General features: G+C 38.9%; 1 protein-coding gene across 1 annotated transcript in view; it reads right to left on the bottom strand.

The window, feature by feature from the left end:
- LOC102487521 (THO complex subunit 2-like) overlaps positions 1–10,461 on the bottom strand; it is a gene marked incomplete at its 3' end in the record, with an annotated part of 40,136 nt that overhangs the window by 16,777 nt on the left and 12,898 nt on the right. The window contains exon 3 of the mRNA XM_027766443.1: positions 4,411–4,502. The remainder of the gene's footprint in view (positions 1–4,410; positions 4,503–10,461) is intronic.

The following is a 10,461-nucleotide window of genomic DNA, read 5'->3' on the forward strand; positions in this document are numbered from 1 at the left end:
CGCGTACCCCGCTCTCCCCCCCCCCCCCCACGGTGGTGATTTCTCACTTTCTGTCTCTTTCTTGTTTGTCTGTCTGTCTGTCTGTCTCTCTCTCTCTCTCTCTCTCTGGCGAGTCCACATGCCCTATAGCCAAAACTAAAAACACTCTCAAAAGAATGGTACATTTTCATTCAAAACCTTTAATGTTGTACTCATGGTAGAGTCAACACTTGATCCTTAAAAAGATTACAATGGCATCAAAAGAACAGAATCTGAAAAATACAATACCAATTATAAGCTGTCATCTCATAACTCAAGATTCTCCAAAGATAAAAATTATTAAAATGGGGACAGATGGTTACGGCAGTTAGATCTCATAGGGCCAACTCAAATCTAGAACCTGGCATCTTGAAAAATATGCTGGGCTCCTGTGTGTGTACATACACAAAATTCCAACAGGAGGAATTGAAAAGGGATTACGACCTGATTATCACCCCCTGGAGGTTGCTTTCTTACTTTCCCTCTCTTTCTGTCTCTTTCTGGCATGCACTCTAGTAAATTAAGAAAAATAACCTATCTTTACAGGACCGGCAGGTGGCATGGTGGTTAAAGGCGCTGGATTTCCACATGGCCAATTATGCTTCAAGTCCCAGACCTGGTGGCTTGCTTTCTCCCTTCCCCTTTCTCTCTCTCTCTCTCTCTCTCTGGTCAAATTAACAAATAATAATATCACATAAAATTAAATAAATTCTGTTTTTTAAAAAATGAACCTATCTTTTTTTTTCTTTATTCGTGATAGGGCACATGTGCACACATTTGAGGGTGACAGGGAGGGAGGGATAGAGGAACATTCTACATGGGGCCTAGTCATACATTAATCCCACTCCTCCAGCTCCTCAGATCCTGGGTACTCATTTGTGCATGCAGCACATCTTGGGCTGACTGGGCCAGGGATTCAAACTGCATTCACCATATGGATCTAGCTTCTCTTGAACAACGCACTGCTGCTATGCCACAGAGCAGAGCCTCTTTCTTTATTAACTCTTATTAGCCTTTGGAGAAACTGACCCAAAAATCTTTCCATTTCTGGTTAAAATTTTCAGCATTGGGAACCAGCAGTTAGCATAATGGCTATGTCGCTGGACTCCCACGTAGTCGACCACAGTTCGCGTCCCGGACCTGGTGGCTTTAAACTCACGCCGGGCGCGTGTGCGTGCATGCCCAAGATCCCAACAGGAGAATGAAGGAGAAGGGATTGCAGCATGACCATCCCCCCTGGGGGGTGATTTCTCACTTTCTGTCTCTCTGTCTCTGTCTGTCTGTCTGGTGAGCAGACGCGCCCTATAGCGAAAACCTCTCAAAAAAAATTTTTTTTCAGCATTAATCTAGATTTGCCTCCTGACTTCTCACTACCATGCTCAGTTTTACAGCCATTTTCCATTGGCAAAGATCAGAATTCGATTACTGCAATCAGTATGCCGGCACTTCAGCAACACTAAAATTAGCCTAGTTTTAAAGACTAAAAGAAAAGCATTTCAAAGAAAAAACTGGCAGCTCCAAGAAGACACATAACGTATATTCTGTTGCTAAGTTACTGGCCAGTGTATAGTACTACGAGAATGCCATGACATAGGTAATCAAGCTACATAAGGATATCACTAAGTATTAAAAAGAAAGGAGACAGGCCAGCAGATGGCGTGGTGGTGATGATGCTGGATTCCCACATGGCTGAGTGTAGTTCAAGTCCCAGACTTGGCAGCTTTAAAATCACACTGGGTATGCATAAAGTTCACTTGACTCTTTTCAATAAAAGGAAAAAGAATTACTAATACAATCAGATTAGATAAACACATTAAAACTATATTAATGCCCAATTAACAGAATGAAATAATCTTGTCAATTAGATTTTAGTCTCAAATTTCTTAAGGGCTATGCATTCTAGCTATGTCTCCTTGAACACAGTACTCATGAAGACTAGAAAGAGCAAGTAAGAGGTTTCAAACATGGAATATTAGTTAAGAAATCAACTGCTCAAACACATCCAAATATAATAATGGTGGGGAGGGTGGTAATCACACAACTAAATTTAGAATTTCCTTAACCTTATCCCTGAGAGAGCACAACAATCATACAGAGGAGATTTTTTCCCCCTGAAATAAAAAGGTTACAGATGCTTAAAGCAATATGGCAAGAAAAATTCATGCTAAGACTAAGTCCAAAATTACAAAAACCATTCTGAACTAGACAGATCATTTTATTTACACAAATGTTAAAATCTGCCAAATAATAATGACATAGCACACCACTTACAAAACCTCAAGCTTAAATACTGGTCTACAATAAAAACTCTTATTTGACAGCCCATCTTCCAATAAAAATATCAAGTCACCATGAAAAGTATCTGGTCTCGGGACCAGCAGAGACATAATGGTTATATCGCTGAATTCCCATGTAGTCGACCGCAGTTAGAATCCCAGACCCAGTGGCTTAAAACCCACACTGGGCACATGTGCGTATGTGCCCAAGATCCTGTGAGGAGAAGGGATTGTGGTGTGGCCATCCCCTCTAGGGAGTGAGTTCTCTCTTTCTGTTTATCTCTCTCTGTCTCCTCGGCAAGCGCACGCGCCATATAGCAAAAAACTTATCTCTCTAAAAAAGCATCTCGTCTGAATCTAACTTAAATTCTCCAATAAATTAAAGGATATAACAGAATAACTACTTAATGGTTAAAGAAATCTAGTTAATATTATCTGAAACAGTCAGCGAGTAGATGAAAACTGGCAACAAGTGAACATTAGAGCTATGTACCCACAACTTAAAATAATTCAATCTTCAACTTTCAAACTATACTTAAATCTCTAAATATAATTACAGCAGAAATGGCTCATTTTCCTATATTGGGAGAAAACCATTTTCGTGAATTTATTCTATCATATGCCTTTATTCATGATAGAATGTGTGTATGTACACATGAGAGTGAGAGAATGAAGGGAGAAAAAGAAGTACCCTCTACAGCAGGGATCCCACCAGTCCATGGCCTGTTAGGAACTGGATGATACAGCAGGAGTTGAGCAGTGGGCAAGCCAAATGAGTCAAGCTTCATCTGTATTTATAGCATCTCCCCATCACTAGCACTACTGCCTGAGTTTCACGTCCTGTCAGATCAGCGGTGGCATTAGATCCTCAAAGGAGTCCCCTGGATGGGACCATCTAGTTGGAAGAAAGCAAGCTCAGGGCTCCCACTATTTCTGCATTATGGCAAATTGTATAATTATTTCATTATATATATTACAAGGTAATGATAATAGAAACAAAAGGGTAAAATCAATGTAATATGCATGAATCATCCTGAAACTATCTCCCTCCCCCAAGTCCATGAAAAAACTGTCTTCCACAAAACTAGTCCTGGTGCCAAAAAGGTTGGGGACCACTGCTCAACCGGGCCTGGTCATATCACATTCCTCTTCCTCCAATCCTCCAACTCATGGGATCCTAGGCACTATCACACTTGACCAGCATATTTCAGGCTGACTGGGATGGAGACGCAAACTGCATTCACCTTCTTCTCTTGAACAGCATGTTAACAAAGCAACACATTACCAATGCGCCACAGAGCTAAAACCGATTTATTTTTTTAGAGTAGCATTTACAATTAAAAGTATTTTGATTTGGGACCAGCAGATGACATAATGGCTCTGTCAGTGGACTCCCATGTAAGTTGACTTTGGTTCAAGTCCCAAACCTGACAGCTCAAATTCTTGCTGGACACGTGTGCATGCATGCCCAAGATCCCAAGAGGGGAATGGAGGAGAAAGGATTGTGGCATGGCCATCTCCCTCCGAGGGCTGTTTCTCATTCTATCTCTCCAGCAAGCATGCATGCCCCATGGCAAAAATCTCTCAAAAAAAAAGAAAAAAACAACTTTGATTTCATTACAGCGCAGGTATTCGTTTTAGCTCTCCTATTTTAACTAACATTTGATGCTTTGCTCACAACTAGACAAAGAGATTAAAATATCTTTATTCCTGTCTAGCAAATAGTAGTAGTATTACCTTAAAACATTCACTGTTATAATTCTGAATACAATGAAATGCAAGATAAAAACATCAAGGATCTCTGAATCAGAGGCAAAAAGAGATAAGTAATGATTGAATTTTTTAAGTTTATTTATCTCCTCTACAAGTGAAAGAGTGAGAGATGGATAGAGAGCACATGCATGAACCCCAAACAGGATCTCTACACCATACCCACTCACAGCCTATAGCGAGCCCCAAATTGTGGGCAAGCATGTTACCCAGCATACTCAGAAAGGTCCTGGACTTGAACCACAAAACTTCCTATGTGGGATTGCCTCACGAAATGGGGTTTACTGCTGTACCACCATCTGGCCAAGTAACAATTAAATTGCTGAAAACAAATATTTATACTTACACTAATGTCATTAAGAACATTAGATGCCTGTTCATGCTTTAGATTTCCTTTAATGACATGGTATGACAATTCATAGAGAGCTTGCTGGAAATCTGTTGAACAAAACAGAAATGGTGTGAGGACACAGTCTCTTGAAAATAAAAGGTAGAATCTGGGGGGAAATGTATGTATTTCCAATTTCTCAGAATTATAAACCTTAATAATAAAAAGGAAAATATACCTCTCATGCTTTTTCCTTTTATTTTCACAAAAACATAAAACTAAAAGTTTAGGAAAAAAGTAACCATTCCTCTACTACTGTAATATAACTATTCCTTTTCAGTCTTTTTCTGTCTACAGATTTTACATATTTGTATTCACTTTACACATTACTTGATATTCTAATTCCCCCACAAACACTTTTCAAAGCATTTTTTTCATTCTACTAAAGTCTTCACAATTATTTCCAATAACTGCATAAACCCCATCAAGTAGATAAAAACTTATCACTTTTCTCACCAGCAGACTTCGCAGATTTTTCTAAATATATTCAGATTATACTCAGTTCACTCTCAAGGCTACAATGACAACAATTAAGAAATAGCGGAAAACATAATACCAAGTTTTATCTATACCCTATTGTCAGAGAAATCACTCCTCAAATCTAAACAGCTTTTTCTCTTCAATTCCCATTAAAATTCAAATGAAAAATAAATATAATTGTGGAGCCAGCAGGTGGTATGGTGGTTAAGGTGGCTGGACTTCAACATGGCCGACTGTGGTTCAAGTCCTGGACACAGAAGATTGAAAATTATACTGGACATGTGTGAGTACATGCCCAAAATTCTGAGAGGAAAATGGAAAAAAAAAGTACTGTGGCATGACCATCCCCCCCCAGGGGGTGATTTCTCACTTTCCCTCTCTCTCTGTTTCTCTGGCTAGCACACACCCCCTATGGCAAAAACCTAAAAAATTATTTAAATAAATAAATATATTTGTTTAGAAAAACATAGAATGAATTTCTAAAAGAACTGTCAACAATAGGTAGCCCCACTCACTACTAATTACCAGAGTTCTCCTTCCTGGAAAAACACTTTTTTGTTTTTGGAAGGGGGAGTAAGTGAGTACCTCCTTCTGACCATCTTTTTCTTTAGTCCCACATACTAAAAACTTTACATACATACAATAATTAAGAATAAAAGAAGCGGCAGCTCTTAAATGCCAATGAAAATAAAGTCTATTTATAATTCTTTCTGGAGGAAATAAATTTTTTTCAGGGCAAAATAGCAAGTAAATTAAATACTTTTTTAAAAATTATTTTCTTCGTATTATTATTTTTTAATTTGACCACAGAGAGACAGAGGGAGAGAGAGGGGAAAATGAGAAAGCAAGCTGTCAGGTCTGAGACGCAAACCATGGCTGGCCATGTGGGAGTCCAATGCCTTAAGCACCAAGCCACCTGCTGGCCCCATAAATTAAATATTTTTAAAATATATTCTCCCCAGTATGGCTATTAGTCACTAACAGGAACATACAGAAAGCAAAATATGTATCGATCTATTTTTCTAGAAGCTTTTCCCTTAGGGTGTATGTGCTCACCAGAGAGAGACAGAGACAGTGAGAGGGAAAGTGAGAAATCAACCCCCATGGGAAATGGCCATGCTGCAATCCTTTCTCCATTCTCCACCCAATATCTTAGGCACACACACACATGCTTCCAGTGTGAGTTTCAAGCCATCGGGTCTGGGATGTGAACCACTGTCAGCCATGTGGGAGTACAGTGATATAACTGCTACACTATCTTCTGGTCTTATCAATTTACTTTTAACCAATGAAAATGCTATTCTGAAATGAAATAAATTTGTCCATTAAATTACTTGCTTAAAAAAAAGCCATATTAGCCCATTCTTTTATAAAGAATTTATTATTAAGTAAATTCTGCCCCTTTCATGGCTGTGCCTTGTTTGGGCTTATAAATCAACAAACTATAAAAAAAAAAGGGGAAATTTATATTTATTAGTATGGCAGGAATATGAGGTCAATTTTATTCTTTCCATTTCCATTAACAATGTTTTAAACAAATGATATTTATTTTAAATTATTCAAATTAATATCTTTTGGGGACCAGCAGTTTGTCTAATGGCTATGTCGCTGGACTCTCATGTAGTCTACTGGGTTCGACTCCCAGACCCGGTGGCTTAAACTCATGCCGGGCGCATGGGCGTGCGTGCCCGGGATCCCGAGAGGAGAATGGAGGAGAAGGAATTGCGGCATGGCCATCCCCCCTGGGGGGTGATTTCTCGCTTTCTGTCTCTCTGTCTGTCTCTGTCTTTCTGGCGAGCACACACGCCCTACAGCAAAAAACCTCTCCAAACCCCCCCCAAAAAAATTAGTATCTTTTTAAAAAGCAATCACTTAGAAGGACAAATCAGCTGACTATCATAAGCTAAATTCCCTTAAGAGTAAGTTCTCTGGTGTTCATCAGGACTCAGGGAATTCTAATCTTAAATCACAGAGGGAGATTAAAATCGAGAACAAATGGTCTGAGTGATTTTGCTGACACTGGAGTAACATAAAAACAATCACACTGTAATCAATATGCACATCATTTTGTATTCCAATTCTCCCATAAACACATTTAAAAGCATTTTTTCATGCTACTGAAGTCTTCATAATTATTTTCATTGACTGCATAAAACTCCAGCAAGTGGATATAAACTGAATTAGCAAAAATGAAAATAGCAAAGATAGTCTCCAATTCACAAGTTTCTAAATGCCTATTTAAAAGTGGTTGGGGAGGGACCAGCAGATGGCGTAATAGTTACATCTCTGGACTCGCATGTAGTCAACCATGTTTTGAGTCCCTGACCCAGTAAAACTTAAAAACTCACACTGGACATGTGTACCCAAAATCCAGAGAGGAGAATGGAGAAGGGATTTTGGCCTGGCATCACCCCTGGGAGATAATTTCTCTCTCTCTCTCTCTCTCTCTCTCTCTCATGCATATACCCTATAGCAAAAAAACTCTCTAAAAAAATAAAAGTGGAATGTGCCATAGTGGTTAAGGCACTGGATTCCCACATGGCTGACCGTGGTTAAAGTCCCCAGTCTGGTGGCATGCTTCCACTTTCCCTCTCTGTCTCTCTCTGGTCAAATAAAGAAATGATCATAATAAATACAATCAAATTAATAATTCTTTTTTTTTCTTTTCTTGGAGAGGTTTTCGCTATAGGACACATGCGCTTGCCAAAAAGACAGAGAGAGACAGAAAGCGAGAAATCAACCCCCAGGAGGGATGGTCACACTGCAATCTCTTCTCCTCCATCCTCCTCTCGGGATCTTGGGCACGCACACACGTGCCCAGCATGAGTCTAAGCCACCAGGTCCGGGACTCGAACCGCGGTTGACTACCTGAGAGTCCAGCAACATAGCCATTACGCTAACTGCTGGTCCCTTTTATTTTTTAAGAGAGATTTTTGTCATAGGGTGCACGCACTTGCCAGGGAAACAGAGAGAGAAAGAGAGACAGAAAGGAAGAAAACACCCCCATGGGGAATGGCCATGCCACAATCCCTTCTCCTCCATTCTCCTCTCCAGATTTTGAGCATGCAAGCACACACACCCAGCATGAGTTTCAAACCACAGGGTCTGGGCCTTGAAGCACAATCAACTATGTGGGAGTCCAGTGACGTAACCATTATGCCATCTGCTGGTCCCCCCCTCATGTGCCCTATAGCAAATTAAAAAATAATAATAAAATTAAATAAAATATGGGCCAGCGGGTGGCATGCTGGTTAAGGTGCTGGATTCCCACATGGCTGCCCACAGTTCAATTCCCGGACCTAACGGCTTTCTTTCTTTCTCTCTCTCTCTCTCTCTCTCTCTCTCTCTCTCTCTCTCTCTCTCTCGTAAAATTAAGAAATAATAACAAAATTTAAAAATAATTATTTAAGAAAACAATTAAAATAAAAGGGATAAGTCTTAGGAAGTCTTCCTTTATTTTATCCATAGAAACAGTAAGTTGTGTTTTTAAACTATCAGGCTAACCCCACAGAAGCCTATAAAATCTATGCTGCAGTTGAACAATTTTACATTTACATTTACAATAGGAACCCTGATACACAAAAAATTCAAAAAAATATTTTATCTTCACGCTAACATTTCAGGAGTTTTAAGAATATCCACTAGAAGGAACTTCTAGAAACCTAAGAAATTCTTTGTGGGGTTTGAATTTTGAAGACAACATTTCTTGGTTATATGTAATGTCATTGGTACTACTCAAGTTTATTAGCCATCATTACAATTTTGTTTTATTAATGGGGGTGGAGAATAAATTATAAAAGGAATATGGAAAAGTAGTAGGTGCAAGGGAAAGTGCCTGCCTGAAATAAAATTAACTCAAGGGAGAGACAGAAAGGGAAGGGCCAGAGGAAATACTACCCAAATTCAATCCCCCTAAGACAGACAAAGAGATTCTGAAAAAAATAACATTCAGTTTCTTCCACAGACTACCACGTGGGGTCCTCAATTCAAAGCATGACTGTTGGCAGAGATCAGTCAGAAGGGTGTGTGTGTCAAGGAAGCAGGCAGGGTAAGAGAATACTGGCAATACAGCCAATGAAGCCACATTTAAAACTATTTCTGGTTTTGTATGTGAATCAGAACAATCATGCAAATTAACAATAATCTAATAATTATTAAAGATCCATATAGTTCCATTTAAAACTGAAAGAACAGTCATACTGTGTTACACTATTTACTTTAAAGTTGATTTGGGGAAATTCTCTTTATTTTACACATTTAAGATTTCAATCAAGGCTAACTAAGAAGTTAAAAACTAATTTTAAATATGGAGGAATAGGGCAAATAGGTGGTATGGTGGTTAAGGCACTGGATCCCACATGGCCAACTCCACAGTTTGAGTCTCCCAGAACCGGGGGATTGAAAAACACCCTGGGCACATGTGCACGCATACCCAAAATCCCAAGAGGAGAATGGATGAGAAGGGATTGCTGCAAGGCAATCAGCCCTTGGGGTGACCACTTTCCCCCTCTGTCTCTCTCCAGCGAATGCACTGCCCTAAGGCAAAAATTTTTTAAAGGGGGGAGGGGAGAAAAATTTAAGTATACAAGTGTTTTCAGAAAGGAGTCATTTTGTACTTTCTTACACTTCTGTCAACTAACTTAAACAAGAACACATTTAATCAACCTCAAAAAATCTTTGAGTGATCTTTATGCCATTTTATAATCAGGAAAAACAAGGAAATGCTTTTGGGAATGGAAAGCTAGACATGTTAAATCTTAAAATGGGTCTCTCTCTCAGTGGTAGGGGAAAAATGTCTCTTTCATATGCTAAAAACATACTTTCCACTCAAGCATCCAAAGGTTCTTTAAAATGTATATCCTCTCAGTTTTGGTCGTAGAGTGCAGACACTCGGTATATATTATGTGGGGACATACCGTGTCTCTCCTTCATAGCCTGGCTTGCAACTGATTGACTAAAAAATATACAAACACTAGAGATGGGTGTGAATGTCAGATGTGGTGTGTGTGGAGGAGAGGGGCCTAGGGCAGAGACAGAGCATTGACAGGACGGGGAGGTGTGGTATAATCTGTTGAAGATATTTTGATCAACTGGACTGGGGAGAAATGTTCACATATTGAAATGTTCACTTCATAAGCTAAACAATGCCATTGAATGTATATAAAAAATAAATTAATTTTAAAAATGTATATCTTCTCATACAAGGGCAATTTAATATTTAACTTTTGATAATACAAAAGTTAATTTATCCATAGGAAACATTCTATCCTTAATCTTCTATCTGCAAAGGCATCATTTCAATGATTATAAGATTTTATATCTAATGATTTGGGCTTAAAATAGTATATTGGTGGGATCAGCAGGTGGTATGGTGGTTAAGGTCCTAGACTCCCATATGGCTGATCATAGTTAGAGTCCTGAACCTGGGGACTTGCTTTCTCACATTCCCTCTCTCTCTCTCTGGTCAAGTTAAAATAATAATAATAATAATGAATAAAATTAAATAAAATAATTCTTTAAAAAATAGTG

The sequence above is a fragment of the Tupaia chinensis genome, unplaced genomic scaffold (assembly GCF_000334495.1).
Source record: "Tupaia chinensis unplaced genomic scaffold, TupChi_1.0 Scaffold143572_1, whole genome shotgun sequence".
Lineage (NCBI taxonomy): Eukaryota > Metazoa > Chordata > Mammalia > Scandentia > Tupaiidae > Tupaia > Tupaia belangeri.